The 24,387-nt window shown below is 43.5% G+C and overlaps 1 pseudogene; it reads right to left on the reverse strand.

Moving 5' to 3' along the window:
• Positions 1 to 3,337: 3,337 nt before the first annotated feature.
• Positions 3,338 to 24,387, reverse strand: part of LOC142786336 (uncharacterized) — an 87,241-nt pseudogene continuing 66,191 nt past the window's right edge.

Below are 24,387 nucleotides of genomic sequence, written 5' to 3' on the forward strand. Positions count from 1 at the left end.
CAAATACGAAAGGGTAGACACGGTATGCAGTGCGTGTGGAGAGGAAGAAGAAACTGCCGAACACTTGATAATGTTCTGTAAAGGGCTTCACATTATAGTTCTGCATGATGGCGCAGAGTTTTTCAAAGCACTGGGGTTTAGGGACAGTGAGGGCAAAATAGAGTTTATGCGGATAGAATTAACTAGAAGGAGGTTATCTGATTGGTGGCTAAAGTGAAGGCACGAGTGAAAATTGAACCTTTCGCTGCAAAGTACGAATCCTCAACCTCACTATTTAAGGGAAAAAAATAAATCTATTTTATGTTTCAATAAGTATTACGACTTGGTGGCGCTAGCCACCGCCCGATCTAAGGGGTACAGTCATATACATCCATCCATCCATCCATCCATCCATCCATCCATCCATCCATCCATCCATCCAGCGCCACTTGTGGTGCGGCGAGCATGTAACGGCGAGAGCCTTAGCAGACGACAGTGTCTCACTGATTGGACAGCTACGGCGGCTCAAGCGCCCGTGGCTGGCGCGTTAGTTCTTCGAGCTGGGTTTAGAGATATTGTTGTGGGATAGTTCTTCCGCGATGCCACCATTAAAAAAAGGAGAAAACCTGCACGAGATTCCTCACGTTTTTGACGTGAGTGAGCGCTTTTTTACGGTGTTGTGAATACTAACGGCTAATTGCATGCGTCAGGCATGTGTCACCCAAGAGGCTTACTCCATAGCTCTCAAGGTAAGCTCTCATTCTTTCATGCTTAGAATATTATTAGAGCATGCTCACTACCCGTGTATTTGCAAAATGCTCGAAACAATAAAACTAATCGACGGCTCTACGACCATTCGCTATGGAAACTTTGGCGTGTGGCAAGGCGGCATGGTTATTTGTTCGCGGCTTCGTGTCATGTCGATTCGCAGCCACCGAGTGTTTTGCTTGAAATTGTCGCGCGTAGAAACGATGCAACATCATCGCTCATAATGAACGCCTTTACATCGGCGCTCGCGCGGCTCATGCCAAGAACTTGAGGTGCAGGCGAAAAAAAACGTGTTACGATTGGCCCCTCTTCGTCTTTCGCTTCCACTGATGTGGCGCAGACGACGGCGGCGGCACGGTCACTTTGGCCACCATCAGTTTTGCTCATTTGCTACAACCTCTTTTGTTGTTTACGCTGCTCTCTAAAAGAAACATTGCGCTTCCTTCGCAAGAGAAGTTCACAAAGCTTCGTTTTTTTTTCATAAATACTATGCAGCTTTGTTACTCTGCGTCTTAGCAGGATCCTGCCGAGTGCGCAAAGCACTGCCAGGTCGCTAATGCGTAGTTCAGTTCGCCCCTTAATTAGTGGTCCTAACAAATTAACCCAGCAAATTACTCGCCTAGCATTGTACTGTGCAAATTAGTGAACTGTCACTGACGAGTTAATAAGGTTAATTAAAACCGTTCATCAATCTTGAGCTCTAATAAAATGTCCCGCGTATGTTTCTTTTCTCTTCTTCTCGATGCCACTAGGAAGGTGACACATGCTCACTGCAACTGCCGAAGTGGAATCTCATGCCGCTGCAAACATGCAGCGGCAGTGGTTGTGTACGTCAATAAGCAGGACACTTCGACAGAAACATCCGTCGAGAACGTTTAGAAGAGGCCATCTGCCAAGCAGCTGGGAATGCACAACAAGGGAGTCGTGTTCTCCGAGATGTACCCTCCTGAACCCCCATAGGAGAAGCTGGCGAGGCAACCCATGCTCACAGCCATCATCAATTCCAACTGCCCCTCAGGCATCAAGCTCAGCCAAGAGCAAAAAATTGCTGAAAACCTGGCTCATTTAGACGAGGTGCTCGGACGGCTAGGACAGCGGAGCAATATATATGGAGCACAAAGCATCCCAGTCGAGGAAGTAAGCGATTACTCGATTCTTGAGGTCGTTTTAACTGTATTCGTATTCGTATTCGTATTTATTTCAGACAAAGACAAGTAATATGTACATTTGCCCTGTCTAGGAGGAGTGACAAAAAGGCACGAATGCCTGACTGGGTGTCACACCCCTTTTTAGACACACACAACTCAAACATCAGTGGCAGTTATCTAAGCAAAATACACAAGGTTACATATAGTATACATATTTTGGCCAAACATATACAGGATTTTCTACATATATACATTGTTCTATATACATATGAAACAGAAAGATTTTCTATATACATATACAGTATAAACTGCAGCAAGGTAAAAAAAAGAGAAAAAAAAAAAGAAAAAAATTGAAAAAAAGAAAACAGAATTATTCTTGTATTGATAGGAGATATGCAGTTAACTTTCTTTTGAAGCATTTCATGTGCATCGTTTCTTGTACCAAGTTTATCACGGTAGGATGATGATTTAAAAAGTCTGCTATAACGTAAGATTGTTTTTGCATACCATAGTTAGTTCGTGTAAAACCTTTAACATACCTAGTTTTTCTGGTTTCGTAAGCGTGTCCTTTTCCCAGAAATTGTCGAAAAAAACTATCGTGGCATAACTTTATTTTCTGAAATATTGTAATGCCTAGCTTCTTTTTCAGTATGTGTTGCATTGTTAATATAGTGTTCGCTTTGAAAAGTGGAGCGGAGTGAGTTATATATGGCACATTTTCAATAACTCGCACAATACGTTTTTGTAGGATATACAGCTTTTTAAGATTTGTTTTTGTTCTTGTTCCCCACACAAGAAGGCAGTATTGTAAATGGGAATGAATTAGTGCGTAATATAGCTGGAGTTTTAACCAACGTGGCAAAAGTTGCTTTGCTCTGCTGATAATACCTATTGAACGTGAGATGCACTCACGTTCAATACTGAAGACGAACGCAACGACATTGCTAAGCAGACTACTCTTTAAAATGTATGCCCACGGTGGCACTGCGCACGGGCTTTGAGAATTTCTGCCAGCCCCAAAGCTCACCGTATCAAGATACGTCAAGCGGACTTCGGGAGCTTGGCGCAACAACTTGTTACACCGCGATCCTTCACAAGCGCTGCATGTGCATACGGCGTATCAAAAGAAGCAGTTGCACGGAAACAATCCAACTGCCAAAAGCTTAATTACACAATTTTCTTCCTTTAATACAAATTCCAGTCACCTCAATTTATGCACAAGACGACAAGATGGGGCACGAAAACAGGACAGCCATTAAAATGATGTGTAAAGGTTTTATAAACATTGTATAAAGACACGTGATAATCCAAAAGTAAACAACAGCAGAAATGTTTGCAGTCATTGCTATTGTTAAATAAATAAATCACGGCCATAATTTGATTTCACTGTGTTTGGAGTGCTCGTACTCTGCTAATCACAAATTTGTAGATAACAGGAGTCATTACACGGTCTTGATTACAGGACCTTGTAAGTTGGCTAACACACTGCACAGATGTGTTATCTTGTTAATGTGACACTTAAGTTCAGGAGTTAGCCTTTCATTCAGTATTGCAAAACTCTTTATACGCTGAATGCATCTCTCTGCATGAATGCGATGAGATGCAACCTTATAAGTTTCTTGCATCTCCGTCTTCGTGAACATCTGGTTGGCCTTTGCAAATGAGACATGCGGAAAGACTTTGTCCGCCAGCACTATATTCCCAGGTTCTAACAAGTTGATCAACCCAAAGTTTTAATAATGTATGTGTCACTTGACCTGCCCCCAAACACATCTGAAATATATGGTGTATAACCATATGGAGTGATCTCAAATAGAAATTTTAGAGTAAAGTCACTCTTGTAGTTACTCCAGCAGTTAACCCTGTCAGCGAACATACCTGGCTTCTCTGTTCTCACTTCTGAACAATCAACAATAACTCTACAAATGGGATGGTTGAGGCGGAAAGAGGGAGGCATTGTGCGTGGACAACATTCCTTGCAAACCACTTGATCCACTTTTGAGTAGTGACATAGCAGACACCGAAAGTGGCATAAAAAATCCACAACGAACTAGTGCGTTGAATGCCAAAGAATGCCAAGGCCTAACGTTTCTCTGCGTTAGCAGAGAAACGTTAGGCCTTGCTTCATTTTCATAAGACGCAACAGGAGCTTGCTACCAACTGCCAGGTCCAAATACCTCTCACCTCGTACCTGTAAAAAAGGCAATTTAAGGAAATGACGTTTGTAGTAGAGATGGCACAAAACAATTTTTGCTCTCACTAATCTAGAATCTTCCACAATCTTGCAAAACGTTTTCAGCCGATTTGCTGTTATAAGGTTAAAAGTGCAGTGTTGTGTCTCACACAAACACTTGTAAGTTATTCAATGCCAAATGTCCCAGCCGTTTTGGCAAAATTCTCAAGGGTGTTTGAAAACAAAAGTTCACTGAAAGAAAACAGTTAATTGCAAGAATATTTTGGAGAGAAAAAAATATGTAACCTGGAAAGCTTTCAGTATTTCCCAGATATCACTTGGACGGTGTATCTCAGGAAACTTATTCTTAGATTATTGTTTCTTGTTGAAATACCAAAATTAGTTTACACGATAGGCGAAACCTTTTGTGCAATTTTTTTGAAGCTCAATAGTATTGCTGCAATTTTTCTGCTGTATGCTATACGCTTCGAGGAATTTCGCCAATATGGATGTAGGTTTTGCCAATATGTTTGCTTATTATGTAGACCAAACTTGGTATTAAAATAAGAAATGGTTCTTTTAGAATACATTTTCTTACCAACAACACCCTGATGACAATCTGGGAAATTCTGAATGCTCCCACCTGACGAAAAAAAATTTTCTGTCCAAAATATTCTAAAGGTAAACTAATTTCAACGCAATAAATTAGCGCGTAATAAATCGGTGCTTAAGTACCACTATGCAAAAAAGTTATCCGCATTACTAACCTTAAATACTATCAAACCGTGAACAAAGCTCATTGTTTGAGTTGTGGTTGACAGATCACTTGGCTTCAAACATACCAGTAATTACCAGATACATTGTGTACTACTATGTGTGAAAACAAGGGGGAACACCAGAATACAGCAATACCATAAGTCTGATTTGATTGATTTCTGGCGTTTAAAGTCCCAAAACCACCATATGATTATGAGAGATGCCGTAGTGGAGAGCTCCGGAAATTTCTACCACCTGGGGTTCTTTAACTTGCACCCAAATCTGAGTACACGGGCCTACAACATTACCGCCTACATCGGAAATGCAGCCACCTCAGCCGGGATTTCATCCCGCGACCTGAGGGTCTGCAGCCGAGTACCTTAGCCACTAGGCCACCGTGGCGGGGCAATAACGTAGGCCTGGCACAATGAATTCGAAACAAATTCCCATTATAATCAGCATCTTTTATACATCTGTGCAGTTAATTATTTCACAATCAAAAAAAAGCAAGAAGTGTTAAGAGGCAGTGATCGTTCCTAAGGGACATAGAAATACATAAAAGGAGTCTGCACCAATTCATAAACAAGAAAATCTATATTACTATTCAACTTAAATTATAATAAATAAATAAATTGTGCATTGTGAATATGCCCTGCTTGGTGTCATTAAGAGGACGACCCAGCATTTACATTTGGCATTAAGTGCAATAAGGACAGGAACACAGTATTGGTCACACCAGTTAGGTCTCTGATGGCATCATTATTTTCCTTGTCTACCAAGGACTCGTAGCCAAGGAAACCCTTTGGTTGGTGGTCTTCCAAGCACAACGCAGCTACACTTGCGTCAGCCGTTGCTGGCTGTTCGTGTCCAAGGAATGAAACCTGGACGGACGCCTCACATGTATCAGCAAACAGGGTGCACGCAATCATAAGGACACCTTTACTGTGGGCCTGCGGTGTCTCAACCGTCTGCGTTGAAACTCACATAAAAGAGATGTGTTACAATTTTCAGATAACAAAACAAGGTGCTTTCTAGCACAATTTTACACTACAAAACCAATTGTATGTCACATCAGAGATCCCTGAACAGGCAGACAAAGCAAATAGCCCTCTCATGGTTCTCATACAGAAACAGTGCACTCGGTAGACTTGGTGGTATGAAACGGTTATTGCGACCAACAAAAACAACCATCGTAGACTTTTTAGTAGGGGGAAAATTGACAGCAACAATTATATTCGACAAGACTGTTGACTGCCTGGGAAATCAAGCAGCAACTGACTGTCCAAGTCACCTTTATACCACACTTTGCTTCGCCTGAGCTGTTTCAGATTGTTCATCTCCAGCCGTTTTACACCCAATACGACTGTACTTGCTTCTGTGTTCCAGATTACATTTCAGCGCACCATTCTTTGTTTTCAGTTTCAGAGTATCCACTTTTCAAAGGAGGCAGTAAAGGGTACTTCACACAATAATGTATCGCTCGAAGGCTCGCGCTAGGTAAATAATGATGCATTAAAACGCAGTCACCCACACTCAATAAAAAAAACATGCAATATCTAATAGCAAGCAACGTTGCAAAGAACAAGCTCCATGCCTTTTGCCACTGCTTTCTCCTGCAAATCTTGAAAAATGGCAACAGTTGAGCAGGGGTCTTAATCCTCATTGACCACGTGTGACGTACCTCTTATGCTGCAAGGACTATTTAACTACATATGGGGCTACATTGCTGAATAAGGTAACAAGAAACTGGAACCTTGTAGCTGTTCAGACCACTGTGATGTACTTGTAGCTTAGTTCCCAACAAAAGCAAATCTCCAGCAAAAGGCTCTGCTTTTCGCTATTCATTGTCTATACACAAAGAGTCGTATGCTGACATAAACAAACTTGAACTCGGTACCCTGATGCATCGTCACGGCGGCAAGTTGATGACACGCAGTGAAGTGAAATGCACACATGCGAATTAGGCCTAGTGCTAAGTGCGTAGCTCGCAAACTATGTGACCCTGCTTTTACATTGTTGCTAACGCCTGTGACATCAGAGCTCTACTTGTTTCTTTTTCGTACATGTCTTCCCCAATAACTGTTGTTTCAGTTATTCATTGCTGCATTGTTTGTCATTCGTGACAATTTGTTTATTCTGCCCTTCAACTTTTCAAAACTAAGCACACACTCTGCATTTTTGGTAATCTCCACATTTTGAATAGAAAGTTGCTCTGTGCCTGGCAGTATTACAACAGCACCAACGTCAACACCTTGCAGCTGTTTGGATTGGTTATTTCCATCAGTGTCTTTATTTCCATCTCTTAGTGATGCTGAAGTTGCTGGTGAATCCATGGTGTCTGTAGTTGGTGCAGCTTGCAACACATTCGGCGAAGATTCGGCGAAATTGGCAACAGCTGTAATGGCTGTCCGCTTCTTAATACTGAAGCGAAAAATGTGTGCTGTAACTTATCTAATTCATCAATTCCATGCATGTTACAAATGAGCGAAAATTTACCAGAGGAAGGAGGAGAGAGGAGCAATTGCTGTAATTTTTCAACACATTAAGTACTGTTTGGTTCGAGCTGACATAACACGAACAGACCGACTGAGGTGCAGCTGTAGAACTGCTTCAATTTAGAGCAACCTAGTATTCTTGTTTGCAGCCAATAGGTGTCGCAGATCTGCTTCTCCTTGTCTCACTCCCCGTCATGCTCCAGAGTAACAACAAAACAAAAACTGCAACGACGGTCAGATCTAAGATGACAATAGAGAGCCCTGATATCAGTTCCGCGTGCTCAATCGTCTACATGCTGCATGCTTTGCTTGTTTCATCAACCTAGAATGATTACAGGGTCAGCCGTTTACTACAAGTATCAACCACTAAATGTGCTTGCGCACTTGGCTTTCACGTCTGTGTGAGCCCACTACACTTTTATGAGTTGCGCTAACTCTAACGTCACCCAAGCTATGCTCTAGCGCAGAGGTGCGCAAATATTTTTGGACCACAGGCATTGGACTAGGCTAGTTGGTACATTGTCAAAATCGATTAAAAAAACCAGCGGTAAACAAAGACACAGGAAGTGTCCTGTCGTTTGCTCTCACTGTGTTCTGTGTTTACCAGTGTTGTTTGCTTTTAAATATTTTTTTAATTTTCGCGACCACGACCTCTCGAAGCTTGCGAGTGCCGTAGGACTACCCTAGCCGTAGTCTTTCTCCCTTATTCCTATGATCTTGTCGAAGAGCCGCGACCACCTGACATTTTTATCGCTCAGCATCTCTGGGGAGGGGATCGACTTCCAGTCAGCGTATCTCTACTTGATCAGCTGAGCTTCCGCCAGAACTAAAATCATGACTGCAGGAACAGCGCGAACGCAAAGCACGGGACGTAGAACAAACGCATACGACGACACGAGCGCTGGCTATCAATTATTTATTTTCTGCGTTTGTAACATAACAGAAAATACACAGTTGATAGTCAGCGCTCGTGTTGTTGTATGCGTTTCTCCTTAGTTCTGTACTTACCGATCGCGCTGTTCCTGCAGTCTTTATTCACCAACTTGCCTAGCAAGCTTCACTACTAAAATCAAATTGGTCACACGGGCCCTCGAGCACACCAACATGACGGAATATTGGCTGAAGAGTTGTCGAAAAACTTATGGCATATCATAATGTGACTAGATGACAGCCAGATAAAAATAGAAAGTTTATTTTACGCAGTTATCACTGTTCATAGCGTCCAAGCTTATCTTCTGCAAGCACGGACAGCTTACGATACTCGTCAGGAAATATCGTTGGCATGTACGACGGGGGCGACACATCAGTGGACGGCGCACCTTCAACGAAATGTGCACTGCATATCCTCGAGAGCTGAGAGGGCTGCCAGTTTGTTCCGCCAGCACTGAAATGTATACAAATGCTAGCAACACAAGGAAAACAAAACCACAGAACGCGAGACGGCGAAGGGAGTGGAAACCTAGCTTGCTTTTTTCGTCGCACATCCGCAATCCACTTCTGCCGCTGCTCAATAAAGCACGAAAGAGTATAGAAACGGTGAAACGTCGTTCCCGCAGGGCACGACGTGTACCTGCCGTAGAACCGAAAACGCAGCAGTTCATGACTGCATCACGGAACACCTACGACTCCATGCAAGTCACGGAGGAAGTGGTGCTAGCGGGCGCAGGAAAGCGTTCGCTTCTGCTCGGGATCTCACCAACTGCCTTCTCTGACAGCCACGCGGTGGCGTGCCAGTCGCAGCGATCGGAGTGTATAGTTTTAGCGATGGTAGACCCCCCCCACGCCCATGTCTTCACAGACTCTCGCGCTGCCATTCGGACTTACGAAAGCGGCAACATCAGTCGAGAAGCAGCCCACATTCTACAAACACGCAAATGCATAGTTTGCACTACCTCTCTTGGTTTCCTGGCCACATGGGCAAAGAGTTCCACTCACAGCAATCTAACCTCAATGAAATGGCTCATGATCGAGCGCTAGAACTGGCCCGCCGCGACGATCAATCAGCCACCGAAGAGCTGGGCCCAGACGTGTACAGTTTATTGATTCTTTAGTCATCTTTCATGAAATTACCTCCTACTACCGAAACGATAGAAGCCTATAGCCTTTACCACATGCAAAGCTCGAACACACGCAAGAGGTAGCTTTTCGCATGCTATACAAACGAGATCGTACCCATCACGGGGCCGACTCAGCCGTTACAACTGAGACATAGATTTACAATGCCCAAGAAAGAACAAAGTAAGAAAAATAGAAGGAAAAGAGCGGCACGGAGGTTAACCAGACTCTATGTGGCCGGTTTGCTACCCTGCACACTGGAGGGGAATGGGGGAGAGGAAAGAGAGAGTGAGGGAAGATAAACCAAGCACATTTGGCGACACATGCACGCACACTCAGTCATAGTCCAGTCTTGTATTTCGTGGTATGTGACATTGCTGTTACAGCTGCTTGTTAAAGTTCGTGTCACGAAGGAATTCAACAGTGCTTTTGTCACCTTCTGCTGCATTGTCCTCTCTCGGGCACTTGAAAGAATAGCGTCCACAGACAGTTAGCTGTTGTCGGATGCGCGCAAGAACGGACGCCAGTGACTGTCTGTGGATGTCATACAACGGACAGTCGCATAGGATGTAGTGTAGCGTCTCTTGGCAACGACGGGCATCGAAGAGAGCGTTGTCGGTCATTCCTATGACAAATGTATAAGACTTTTGTAAATGCCATCCCCAGCCATAAGCGATAAAGAAGGGGGACTTCTCTTTGGTCGAGCCCAGTGGGTATGTGGAGAGACATCAAAGAGGACAGGTGGTGATGACAGTTCATCTCATTGCTTGGTGGGTACCGTAATAAAAACGGGATTTCACGCGCAAATCATCAATTATTACTGGCAGCATCGGTCCTCGAAAGTGGTATGGCTTCTTCTCGTGTTCCTTCAAGAGCTGCCCGCGCGGCAGTATCGGCATTTTCGTTCCCTATGACGCCGCAGTGACTTGGCAGCTACTGAAACATTATATGATGCCCTTTCGCGAGTGAAGTGCGGCGACGGCATCGACTTTCGAAAACAAGCGGTTCGTGCTGCCAGCGATGCAATGCTGAGAGCACAGATTGTAGGGCCGCCCTTGAGTCGCTGAATATTGACCATTGTTGCGGGGGTGCCCGATTTACAACAAAAAGCGCAGTGCGCAAAGCAGCTAGTTCCACTGCTGTTCATTCCGTGGAGTGGTCAGTCCTAAAGCTGATAGTAACACTAAGAGAACTTGTTGTTGGGCTAGTTGGTATAAAATTTCGAAAAGTTAATTAGAGCGCGAAGACTTGACACGATCACTCACGCACGCACACACCCATGCATCAAACACACAGCGCTCACTTCCAACTAATTTATTCATAGCTCGAAGGCTTGAATATATACAGGACACATTGTGCGTACACACACCAAAAGAATACTAACAGCATACATTATCAAAACGTACAGTTAATCAATGTCATGGCCTTAGAGCAATACACTGAAGTTTTCTTGGTAACAACAAAATTGAAGGGACGCTTACACAGTTATCTTTATTTTTTTCAATGAAAAAGGCTTCAAACACTTCACGTGCAGTTTTACTTGCGCTTCTGCCCACAATCTTCGTTTCAGAAAATTGTGCGTCACAACCACACGAGCTGACATGCGCAACCAGGTGCGCATACTTGTCATCTCTTTTCGTTAATTTTGTGAGGTGTTCCCTTAATCAGTCATTAATACACCGTTCGGTTTGGCCAATGTTCACTTTTCTGCAGGATAAGGGTATGGAGTACACAACCCCCATAGAACACTTAACAAAGGCCCTCTCATGTTTCTTCTGACAGCCGCGCTTCTTTCTATCGCACACACTTTGGCACAGTCTTAGTTTTTTATGGTGTGGAAAACACTATCGGTACGCCATGCCTGGCCGCGACTTTCTTAAGGTTGTGCGAGACCTTATGGATATATGGCACAACTTATGGCCTAATCCTTATGGGCTGGGTAGCAGTCATCGCTTCCTGTGTTCCACGTTTAAACTTCTGCAGAAGTGATTCAGCAACGGCCGTAATGACCGACCGGTCCTTTGCAATATTTTTTAGCGGATGTAGATAGGGACTTGGACAACGCTTTTAAAGTGGGGGAGGTTTTAAAGGTTTTCAGGTAAGTTGACAATTTTTTTATTCTTTTAGATAAACAGGGTGACCTTACATCCCCTGATTTTATTTTAAGCGTTTTTATAAGACTAGGACGAAGGCTTTCCTTTACTGATGAATTGCCTCAAGAAGCTTGTCTGCAGTTTTTAGACTTAAGCCTCACGTGGAACTATGAGCATCTTTGCTGGTCTTATAATCCTTGTGTTGAGAAGCAGCTGTTGCCGTACGATTCTGCCCACTCAAAGATTGTGAAGAGGGGCGTTGCGTCTCTTTGCTTAGAATCAGCGCTAAAAAGGTCGTGCCCACACAGCATGAAACTTAGTTTCCTTAATCAGGTGAGCCGACTAGAGGCTGCTGGGTTCCCTCGGTCGCTCATTACGGCCCTTGATGAATCACTTCTGCAGAAGTTTAAACGTGGAACACGGGAAGCGATGATTGCTACCCAGCCCTTAAGAATTAGGCCACAAGTTGTGTCATATATCCATAAGGTCTCGGACAACCTTAAGAAAGTAGCGGCCAGGCACGGCGTACCGATGGTGTTTTCCGCAGCAGAAAAAATTGGAAGACTGTGCCAAAGTGTGTGCGATAGAAAGAAGCGCGGTTGTCAGAAGAAACATGAGAGAGCCTTTGTTAAGTGTTCTATGGGGGTTGTGTACTCCATACCCTTATCCTGCAGAAAAGTGAACATTGGCCAAACCGAACGGTGTATTAATGACCGATTAAGGGAACACGGCCAAAAATAACGAAAAGAGATGACAAGTATGCGCACCTGGTTGCGCATGTCATCTCGTGTGGCTGTGACGCACGATTTTCTGAAACGAAGATTCTGGACAGAAGCGCAAGTAAAACTGCACGTGAAGTGTTTGAAGCCTTTTTCATTGAAAAAAAATAAAGATAACTGTGTAAGCGCCTCTTCAATTTCGTTGTTACCAAGCGAACTTCAGTTTATCGCTCTAAGGCTATGACATTGATTAACTGTACGTTTCGATAATGTATGCTGTTGGTCTTCTTTTGGTGTGTGTGCGCACAATTTGTTTTGCATATATTCAAGCCTTCGAGCTATGAATAAATCAGTTGGAAGTGAGCGCTGTGTGTTTGATGCATGGGTATGTGCGTGTGTGAGTGATCGTGTCAAGTTTTCGCGCTCGAATTAACTTTTCGAAATGATAGTAACGCCTCCTGCTGGGACAACTGCTGCACCTGAGGAACACTGGCGGTTCGTGGAGCCATCGGTATATATATGTACACTGTCCGAATATATCTCGTGCAAAAGAAGAAGAGACAGTTGTTTAAGCATGGGCGATGAAAGCTCAGATTTCCTCCTGATCCCTGGTACGCCAAGATGCGCTGTGGGTCGAATAAGACACCAAGAGGGTATCGATGGTTTAGATGCAGGAGTGAAGCGCGAGAGAAGTTTCTCGTAGTACTTCAAAATCATTTTAGCGGACGATTCTTGGCGCTTCTCTGAAGGCAACAGTGCAAGGTGATGACAGAAAGCACGTGCAAAGTGTCTGATGTGCGTTCTCAGGTCTTCTATAGCATTGTGAATTTGCATTGGATAGTCACGTGCAACTGCAATTGTTGCCCCTGGCGACGTACATGTGGTCAGACCAAGGCACACTCTCAGTGCTTGGGCTTGTACTGCCTGTAAAACACGAACATTGGTCTTGCAGGCATTGCTCAACACGGGCAAGTTATATCCCAGGAAACCGAGAAACAGGGCTTTGTAGAGTTCTATCGTCGCATCTACTGACATCCCCCACGTCTTTCCTGCCAGGAACTTGAACAACGCCCAGACTTCTCAGAAGTGTACTGTTCACTCGAACACATGCTCTGGCAATGTCCTCCTAACCTCGGAAACCTCTCACCAGTGAGTCTGACTGGGAGAAAGCACTCAGAACCCGCAGTCTCAGAAACCAACAAAAGGCAGTCCAGAGGGCCCGAGAAGTGGCGGAACGCCACCACGTTCCCACCCCGACTTGGGCGTCACCTGGAGTAGCGGCTGCTAGAGTGTCCCTCGCGGACACCCTGGAGGTTTGAGTTACTCAGGACCATTTATTAAATTTATTGACCAACCGACCGACCAACCGACCGACCGACCGACCGACCGACCGACCGACCGACCGCAAAACCACCATATGATTAAGGGAGACGCCGTAGAGGAAAGCTGCAGAAATTTCGGCCACCTGGGGTTCTTTAAAGTGCTCCCAAATCTGAGCACATGGGGCTACAACATTTCGGCCTCCATCGGAAATGCAGCTGCTGCAGCCGGGATTTGAACCCGCGACCTGCGGGTCAGCAGCCGAGTACCTTAGCCACTAGACCACCGCGGTGGGAAGAGAAAAATTCGATCTTTATATTAAAATTTGGTACCTTACAGCACTAGCAGTTTTTTATTTTTGTTCTATTTCTTTTCATAAACACAAATACCAAAGAAAGAAAAAAAGTTAGATGACCCAACATTATATGACGTCCTGAACGCCTCCTCCTTGTGCGCGCGTCTTGTGCACCTGACCCACCCTAAGAATATTGGCAGTTCGCAGGATGATCCACTTTATGCTATTCGCGGCAAAAAAGTCCTGCTTTTATATATTCTTTGTCCCAGTTTTCACCTTTGGTGCATGTGGTCAGAAGTCGGCTGAATAAAAACTTCTGCTGTAAAAAGGAGCGTGCCCCCTTCGAGCAAATCATCGTTGGTGTTGGCGCGAGCAAAAGAGACTCGTCGAGATCACACACAGCGGCGACCACGTCAATAGGCCTATGGAAGTGCACTCCACAACTGCTTCGGTTTTCCCTTTTGCGGCCACCCCTGTAATTGTCACAACTACCCACTGAGAAGGGACAGTTGCATCTTTTCTGGACGGACTACTATCACGTAGAAAAGCTGCCATAAGAGCGTCTTTTCTCAACACGTCCAGCTGGTTTCTTTACTAGTCTCTGCTCGCGCACCAGTAGCGAACGTATGTCGTCTATAATATAGCTACTTTGGTCGGTTTGCTTCATAAGGGGTCATTACCTAGCTCGACTTCTCCCCCATGAACTGTTTTTCGTAGTCGAAGTGCTGCGTAGGATTTTTCAGTGCTTTCACTTTTAATACTAGTCCTTTAACACCGAGTCACATTAGGAGTATTAAGCACAGCGTTCGCTTTTTGCTGAAAGTAAGGAACAACGTTTGCAAGCTCTATTTTTTTACATAACCGAAATTCTCTTATTGTGTCATGTCGCTTCATATAGTGATCGCGAATTGGTCACTCCCATGCGACACCATTATACAACCTTTCAGTGGCTGTTGCATTCGCAAAGGTCTGCCTGTTCTGCATTAGAATTTTCAATTCAATTCAATTTTATTTACCAGTTTATACATACTGGATGGTTGCGTTGGGTTAAAAGCTACATAAGTAGCTTGACGAGACCCAACGACCAGGCTATACAGGGCAGTAACAGCAAGCAGACGAGAAAACCAACAAGTAAAACAGAATACCATATCCTATGTACATATACAGCGATTTACATGGATTTCCAACATGAAGATTGCAGAAAGAAAAAGTGAAAATAAATACATGTGCATAAAAAGTGCTAGAAAAAAATAAATAAAAAAGTGCTAGATACAATAAAATACGGCTATAGCATAAGTAATAAACATAAATAATAATAACACTGAATAATAACACCTTACCAATGTAGCAATACTAGCTATTCGGGACAAAATAAAAGAAAACACTGGCCATATACCACAGCAAGAAATTCATGTAAGCAGAAGACTGTGTTAAAGAAACAACATAGGTTACGCACAATTCAATTACACAGAATGTCACCGTATGTGACATTACAAGTGAACGAAATATAAGCGGAAGGCTTTTTTACTGACCGTGTCAATGTCTTTATATTTATTTAAAGCAGATGGTAGGTTATAAGCCAACGATTGATGTTTGTAGTGCGTCCTGAAATATGGAACTGACCATGTCTCAGGGTTCCTTGTGTTCACATTAATTCTACGACGTTCTAACAATGCCAACTGTTTTATACAGCTCTTGTGGGATCCAGAAGCATATTGCGCAGTATGTAATAAACGAAAAGTATAAATGTTGTCAATTATAATAATGTTGTACTTAGGAAACGCTTCTCTGGTGCTAGAACAATAGTCTATGTTGTCAATATAGCGAATAATCTTCTTCTGTAGCATCAGAATTTTACGTATGTTAGTTATAGTGGTTGTACTCCACACTAAGGCGCAATAATTTAAGTGGGCATGAAATAAAGCATTATAAATCTGTACTTTGTCCTTTGTAGATAGCAAACTACGACATCGTGATAAGACACCTGTCACAGAGGAGAGCTTTTCACATAGGTAATTTACATGCATGTCCCAAGTAAGTTGTGAAGAAAAGTGCACGCCAAGAATTTTGTGACTGTCAACTTTTTCGATTTTTTGACCTTCAAAAGCAATAGTATTATTTAACGGAAGCAATTTGTTCTTGGAGCGAAAAATAATTACCTTAGTTTTCTTCGCGTTGATCCTAAGTTTATTTAGCTGAGACCAGGTAGATAACTTTCTTAGCAGTTCATTGCAATCCGTTGTCAAGTTGCGCACGTCGTTCCCAGACAATATGACAGTGCTGTCATCAGCGTATATAATAAATTCAGCATTAGTATTAAGGTTCACAATGTCATTAATGTAGATATTAAATAAAAGCGACCCTAAAACGCTTCCTTGGGGCACGCCAAATTTGTTTATTAGACAAGACGACCTGTGACCGTTCACGTAAACACTCTGGTATCTGTCACTTAAGTAAGACTTAGACAGTGATAAGCAGCTACCACGTACTCCGTAGCATTCTAGTTTGTCTAATAAAATGTTATGACTTAGGCAGTCGAATGCCTTACTAAAATCTATAAATAACGCCAGCGCATAGGATTTCCTTTCTATGTTCCTTATTATTGTCTCCTTGATTGACAGAAGGGCTGTTTCCGTTGACCTGTGTTTCCTAAATCCGTGTTGCGCGTTAGTTATGATACCAAACTTATCACAGAAATTGACCATGCGACAGTGTAAAGTTTTTTCTAGCCCCTTAGAAAACAAAGGTAACACCGAAATTGGCTGGTAGTTATTGGGGTCATTAGGGCTACCTGCTTTCAATATTGCCGAAACTCTGGCGTATTTCATTGCCTGTGCGAATACGCCCGATTGAAGCGTTAAATTGAATATGTGAGCAAGAGCAGGAGAAATAGAAGTTATACAATGCTTAATGGGGCCTAGTTGCAGGTTGTTTGTGTCTAACGCATTAGTATTTTTCAAGGATTGAAATGTGGCGCAGACTTCGTATTCATCAGTACGCTGGAAGAAAATGCTTTCGACAATAAGACTTAAGTTTGTTATTCCCTACGTTGCAGCGCAGGTGGGGTAGGCAGCAAGAATAGCAGCGTTAATGAAATGTTGGTTAAAGTGATTAGCGAGGGCCTCGCCTTTCAACTCAGTGCCGTCATTAAGTATACTGTTTGGAACACTTTGTTTGGTCCGACGACCAAGAACATCTTTTATTATTTTCCATGTCTTATTGGGCCGCTGCTGTGAGGCGGACAGAAAAAGTTGCTCGTAATAAGCTCGTTTGGCACGCCGTAGCTCACAATTTAATTGGTTTCGAAAAGCTTTAAATTCTTTTAATTGTATTTGCAAACGAGACTTCAAAAATGAATGATACAAGGAATTTTTACGCGAAATCATTTTCAAGTGTTCTTTCGTTACCCATGGCTTTCTCGCTTTTTTTTTTGGTGGTTTTACTTGTTTCATAGGAAAATGCCTTTCGTATATATTTATAAATTTCTCTATGAACTCATTGTATGCCTCATCGGCGGACGTTAATGCCAAGACAGAAGACCAGTCTTGGGCCATTATCTCAGTTTTAAAGGCAACCAGCCCACTATCTGTTATTCGCTGAACAGTGAATGTTTCTACGTCACGGTTTTGAATTCCTCTGATTTTTATATAGCGCATAAACAGGGAGGTGGTCACTAATGTCCGAAGCAACAGTACCAGTGGTGTAAATCTTTGTCTCTGCATTTATTATTAAATGGTCAAGGCAAGACAATGTGCCGCACGTAATGCGAGATGGTGTAGTAATTAAGTTTTTGAAACCACTCGAAGACAGCAATGTACCAAATTCCGTGGAAGTAGTGCTGTCATCAAGAATATTGATGTTAAAGTCGCCACCGCATGTCAAGTGAAAGTTGTTTTTGTAAGTGAAGTCCAGGAAACTTTCATAAAATGCTAGGAAACGCCTAATATTTCCACCCGGTGGGCGACAAACAACAGCGAACATTTCATTTTGATCGGAGACAGTGAGCATTTCGTAATCTTCTGTTGACACGCAGTATTCATGAACTAAACGGCATTTCTTCTCTGTAGTCACATAAAGCGCAACACCCCATCCACGTTTATCTGATCGATTGGAAAAGAAACTGGCATATCCAGGCAGTTTCAACTTGCTACTGTTGTTCGTATACCAGGTTTCAGACAGCATAAGAACACCCATTTTGAATGAGAGTTGCTCTAAAAAAAGCAAAATGTCGTCCTCTTTATTCATTACAGAGCGAGTGTTAATATGCAAAACTGATTGGCATGACGGGTAATCAGATTTAATAGCAGAAGGTGACGCTAAGTTTATGTATGCGCAGTCGTTATCCATTTTGATGATACGGCGCAGTGTTCAGCCCAGCCTGTCACCTGCGCCTACGCAGTTGCATATGACGACCCCGAAAAAACCTTATCAATATCATGCTCATTTGGAACGTGCACGGCGGTCGTATCGTCAGATCGCTTCGCATAGATTTTCCCGTTAAATGACCAGACGGATTTTCATTTGTCTTCATACTTTTTCTTCACAGCAAGAGCTAGAAGTTTCTTTAAGGCTGGGCAAAGATGCTCATTCACATAGCATTTTCACTGGTCAGTCCGACATCTTTGTTAGTTAGACGAGCTCGTTTTGCTTACCTTAGAATGCTGTCTCGCTTTGCACGAGACTTAAACTGGACGATGATATTACTTCTGCCGCTGTCTCGGCTCGGCACCCGATGACAGACCTCAATATCACCTGCAGTTATTTGCTCATTTATGGCACTACCAATCTTAGAGACAATGTTAGTAACAGATTCATTGTCTTGTTTCAGTACACCTTGTATCTCGAGGTTTGCCTTCCTCGAGTACTGCTCAGCAAGAACAAGCCTTGTTTCAAGATTCCTGCCTTTGCTCTCAAGACATTTACACTCAGCACGAAGTGCAGCATTTTCACTTTCAAGATTCCTGTTCTTTGTATTCACATCGTCCAGTTTCTTCTTGTGCTCCTCAATTGAAGTGAAGGCAAAGTTGAGGCTTTCCGTCATTTGACGCTGATCATTTTTTAGCTCACGGATTTCATTCCGTAAATCCCTTTCAAGGGAATCACGAAAAGATTTTACCTCTTGTTTCATCTCTTCTTTTATCTTTAGCAGTTCTGCCTTCATTTCTTCCATGAGTTTAGCAATGTCTTTAGCCATTTTTCAATGCCCGCACAAGAATACAACAAATTCCGGATTCACTGTTTGGCAGCAGCGACGAAGCGTCGATATGTAACAAGGTAATAAAATACCCGATATATCTGGAACACTAACCTGCGATAAGAGTGCCAGAAAGTTTAGCCCGTGCACACAGCTCTCGCCGCTATTGCCAAGTGAAAGCTGCGACAACCACGTAGCTCCTTTTGTAGTGCGCAAAGCGTGACGTTGATCCTGGAGACAGGGTGCAGGCGCAGCCGACAATGACGCCTCCTGGTACCAGACCCTGGATTGCTTCGGAAAAGCAGCGGACCGTTTGGACGCTTTTGGTGCGGCTGCTTGAAATGCCCTGCGATAAGAGTGCCAGAAAGTTTAGCCCGTGCACACAGCTCTCGCCGCTACTGCCAAGTGAAAGCTGCGACAACCACGTAGCTCCTTTTGTAGTGCGCAAAGCGTGACGTTGATCCTGGAGACAGGGCGCAGGCGCAGCTGACAATGACGCCTCCTGGTACCAGACCCTGGATTGCTTCGGAAAAGCAGCGGACCGTTTGGACGCTTTTGGTGCGGCTGCTTGAAATGCCCTGCGATAAGAGTGCCAGAAAGTTTAGCCCGTGCACACAGCTCTCGCCGCTACTGCCAAGTGAAAGCTGCGACAACCACGTAGCTCCTTTTGTAGTGCGCAAAGCGTGACGTTGATCCTGGAGACAGGGCGCAGGCGCAGCTGACAATGACGCCTCCTGGTACCAGACCCTGGATTGCTTTGGAGAAGCGGTGGACCGTTCGGACGCTTTTGGTGCGGCTGCTTGAAATGCCCTGCGATAAGAGTGCCAGAAAGTTATTCCGTGCACACAACTCTCGCCGCTACTGCCAAGTGAAAGCTGCGACAACCACGTAGCTCCTTTTGTAGTGCGCAAAGCGTGACGTTGATCCAGGAGACAGGACGCAGGCGCAGCCGACAATGACGCCTCCTGGTACCAGACCCTGGATTGCTTCGGAGAAGCGGTGGACTGTTTGGACGCTTTTTGTGCGGCTGCTTGAAATGCTCTGCGAAAAGAGTGCCAGAAAGTTTAGCCCGTGCACACAGCTCTCACCGCTACTGCCAAGTAACAATGGCGGTAACAACTCTAAATTCAGTTTCTACGGACACGGAGAGACAATTGAACACTATGCATGCAGCGGCACTCGAAATACCAAGCACCGACGCCCGCTCCGGGTGCATTTGTGTCAAGTGCACTCGAGACCCGTTTCTGAAAACTAGATTCTAAGAACACAGTCATGTGCGCAGAAAGAGAAGAGAGTAACGGAAGTGCTATTTATTACCAAAAATCTACAGATCTCGATGACAACCTGTTCGTTGGATGTGGTGGAGGTGGTGGTGGTTGTGGTGTTGCAACAGGCACAGTTAAACTGGCCTAAATAGCTAAAAATAGACTTTTCTCAAGCCCACTGGTGTCGCCAATGGGCACGCAAGCGCTCACGGGAAAAGTTGGTACGCCGGAGCAGCCGCCGCGACGAGCGCGCGCGACTCGCGCTTCAAATTTCCGTTTGCACTGTGCCAGCACTTTAAATGAAGTGAACTCGGCAAGGCGTGATATTTTACTGCGTGATTAACTCAGAAAGTGCAGTGTTTGGGCACGATGGCGTGTCAACGATTTGCACTTGTCGCCATGATCCACCAGCTGAGTGGCTGGCAAGCGTCAGTTAGCCCATAAGGTAATTATTATTATCCTTCCGGCTTTGACTTAAATAAAAAACAGAACAACTTTGTTGTCTTAAAAGTGCGAGCACTGTCCATAATTTCACGGGTACATTAGGAATCAATTAGTGACCTTCGATGCTGTTTACGAGTAAACTGCACGGTTCTGGTTTACTTAAAGAGTGCTATAAATATAAGCGGAACTTCTTAAAAGAAAATGCATTGACTAGACGACTGCTCGCTGTTCACAGAATATCCGTATACCAACTTTATTAGATACTACAAATGCTGGTTAGAATAAAACCTACAGGTTAAAAAAAATACGCATGAGCAGGGAAGAAATATGCATGCCGAAAGTGCTCACTTATGACTAAAAGGTTATCGCACGTGATAAAAAAACATATAAAAAATTTGGGTGCGTCACGCATGTTTAAACGAGATACAAAAATACTAACAGTTGATTAATGAAGTTAAGTTTCTTGTGTTTTAGCGATAGTCAAGGTTTGTCGACTTAAACAAGGTGCGGTGTTTTTCATCATATGTCCCCCAGATTTCTCATGTGGTCTGGCTAGCGTAACTCTGCAAGATTACCAGGCCCTAAAAATCAAATTGCATTTGAATTACTGAAAATTCAAGGTAAGAAGAGATGGCTCCATTCAATGAATTTTGATGCTCTGTGCGCGCATTGATACATCAACCAGTGTGACCAATATATATATGTTAACACGAGATGTATTCGACTAGCAACTCTTGCGTAACAATCGAAAGAACAATTGGCATGCCTCTCATTGTACTTTCCTCTGTGCACTACAGACTTCTGCAACCTTTTGAGCTCTACAAAAGAAATGTTGCTAAGTAAAACAATACCCTCACCTCGCATCACTTCCAAACTTCCTTTCAGACTGGGCAAAACGTATGCATGGATTAAGTGCAACAATCAAAGTTTCTTCGTGGGTGAAGGTCAGCCGAATTATTCTTTATTCTTTTTGTCTTGTTTTTTGCAGGGTGAACAAGCTGTTCACAAACCGATGCAGTAATTATTAAGCAAAACACCGCGCCTTTTTGAAGCTGCAAACTATAGCTCATGTAATGTGCTCAAGTTTTTTTTTTTCTTTGCCAAGAGTAAGTACGCTATCAATATTCCTCACCGAAAAACATTTGAATGCGCCAACGCGAAATTCAGCAGTGGTCTCACTCAATGCGCAACATACTGCCAGTAAACATGCTCCGCAGACACTGAAGCATCTCGTAAGAAACCGCAAATTAATAAAACAGGGTATCTCTTCCGTGAATTCTAGTTCCATTATTTCATCATTATACACGTTTAGAATAGTGTACTTTTCTTATTCGCAGCACGTCACTTGTCCATGAAAAATTAAACATTTCTGTATCTGCAACACTTCTTTGCAGTATTGCGTTAATGACCCAGTCAAACTGCGATGGTAATAAAACCCACAGCGCTTTATGAGCGTTGCATAACTACGAATTCGGTGTTTTAGCTCACACTCTGGACGACAGCATATTCTTACCACATGGGTCGGTACGCAACAACTCACACGCCGCTATCTTCTACGTCCACCCATCTAGTGATAATTACAATGACTGTGTTATCCATTTCACATTTCATATGTAGATATACATGCAGATGCGCGTTGGGACCCTATTCAACAAGCGGTTGCATGTTTCTTTCGTTTCATGCTCGCAAGGCGCCAACGTGCAACAGGCGGAGAAAGGGCCGGTTCCCTCGACCTAACAACTTTTCTCATATTGCTTCATGCGGCCATGGTGCGTTGTGGGATTGCTTAAAAAAGGTATAATGTGACACCTCCTGAGCATCTCGTGAACTATTTGCCTGCGTCACCTAATGTCACTCTCCCTAATATATCGTGGGAATACCACGACGATCAGCTGCACAATCCTGCTCGTTGCCATGGGCCCTTCGTGAAAAAAGGACATCGTGAACTCTCCCCCAGCTGTCTGGGACAATCATTTTCAACCCTGTGTACCATTGCTACTCTTTCCCTCTCAAACCGTGAGCACAGCCAAATAAAATGTTCGAAGTCACCGATCCTACCACAAAAATCACAAAACGGAGAAGCGCCTGACGCAGTCTTGAATTGCGTGCTCTTCTATGTGCGCTTGTGATTCCGTTCATGCTTCTTTTCTTCTACCTTTTTTTCACGTTACATTCCTTCCCTTTCTACAGAGTAGCGAACCGGATGCTTGTCTGCTTAACATGCCTTACTTTATTGACTTATTTATGAGATAATACATATTGCGGGTGCACGGCAAAGCAGCTCATGTGTATAAGGTGCCACGAAAGCGCTGCTGACTTTCTTGCGGACCACAAGCCTTATAGAGAATCTGTAAATAGTGTTTCTGTATTTATTATGTGTTTATATCTGTATATAATATAATTATGACCCCACACCTGGAGCAGCATGTAAGGTGAAAAGCCAGGCTACAATCTCCAGCAGATAAAATGCAGTATGCCTAAGAATGGCAAGCCTGGCGAGTAGATTCACATGACGCACAGTATTACTGTGCTCCCGTTAATAGACAGTATGGCTGACAATGTTCGCGCATAGGTGAACTATTGAGAAAATTGGGAAGTCACAAATTCCAAGTGCATTCAGGACGAAACTTGTGAAGAGTAAAATGAATGATTTCCAAAGAAAAGTGCCCAACTCCACTCTTTTGTATACCAAAAAGGGTTATAGTTTGCATGCCCCCCAAAAAACAAAGACGGACCGGCTTGAACATCTAGCCGAAGTCATTTCGCTCAAAACAATAGGAGCACTTCAGAATTCAAAACTTGAAAAATTGCTGAAATCTCACTTTTCTGGCAAACTGGCAAAACAAGCAAACGCAAGTTTGTTGCAGAGCACACTAACTATAGAAGACTTTGATCAGCAGATGATAAGTTGTTTAAGTCACAGTCATTCGATGGTACTTATAAGTCGGTCACGTAATAATGAGTCTCCCGAAAGCATCAGGAATTTTAAAAACCTCAGATGTAGCATACCAGTGGTTTTATATGCCGCAGGCATGCTATCCCTATAGAGAGTAGCATGCCAGTAAAAAGATTTTTTTTCTAATTAGGAGCGTTTTAAGTTCTTGGTTGGTAGCATGGGTTCATTCTCTTTCACTCTCATGATAGTAACAGCAATTCAGCGTTTTTATTGAATGCAATGATAAACGAATACAAATAAACTCAATACGACTGCACTTTTCTCTGGTATGTATTAGCTGTAGTCTGTGGTCCCTCGTTATATACTGTCACGTGGTCGTGTCCTTGACGAAGGCAGCAGTCAGCGTGTCAAAAAAAATACTCCTTTATTGGCCTAACTTTTGGGCGAGAAACTGAGAGTCACAGTATACAACAATACATACTGGAGCGTGATAATGGCAAACAGTGCGTCTGCCATCGATAAACCTGACAAGCGGTGATGCGCATCGGCATCTATACGTCTACCATCGAATATTCCAGCCTTATCGCTAGCGGCTGGTGATTGGCGCGGTTTGCAAAAGTTAGTTGGCGTGGTTTACGTGAGGCAGCCTTTAAACTTTTATTAAGGCGATAAAAATTCATTTTTTAGTCATTCGCATGAAAATAAACTTCCTTGTTTGTTTGCGTATTTCAATAAAAAATGAATTCGTTCTAAGTATGCCGGCTAGCAGTTTTGCGATTAGAAACCC

The sequence above is a fragment of the Rhipicephalus microplus genome, unplaced genomic scaffold (genome assembly GCF_043290135.1).
Source record: "Rhipicephalus microplus isolate Deutch F79 unplaced genomic scaffold, USDA_Rmic scaffold_22, whole genome shotgun sequence".
In the NCBI taxonomy this organism is placed as follows: Eukaryota; Metazoa; Arthropoda; class Arachnida; order Ixodida; family Ixodidae; genus Rhipicephalus; species Rhipicephalus microplus.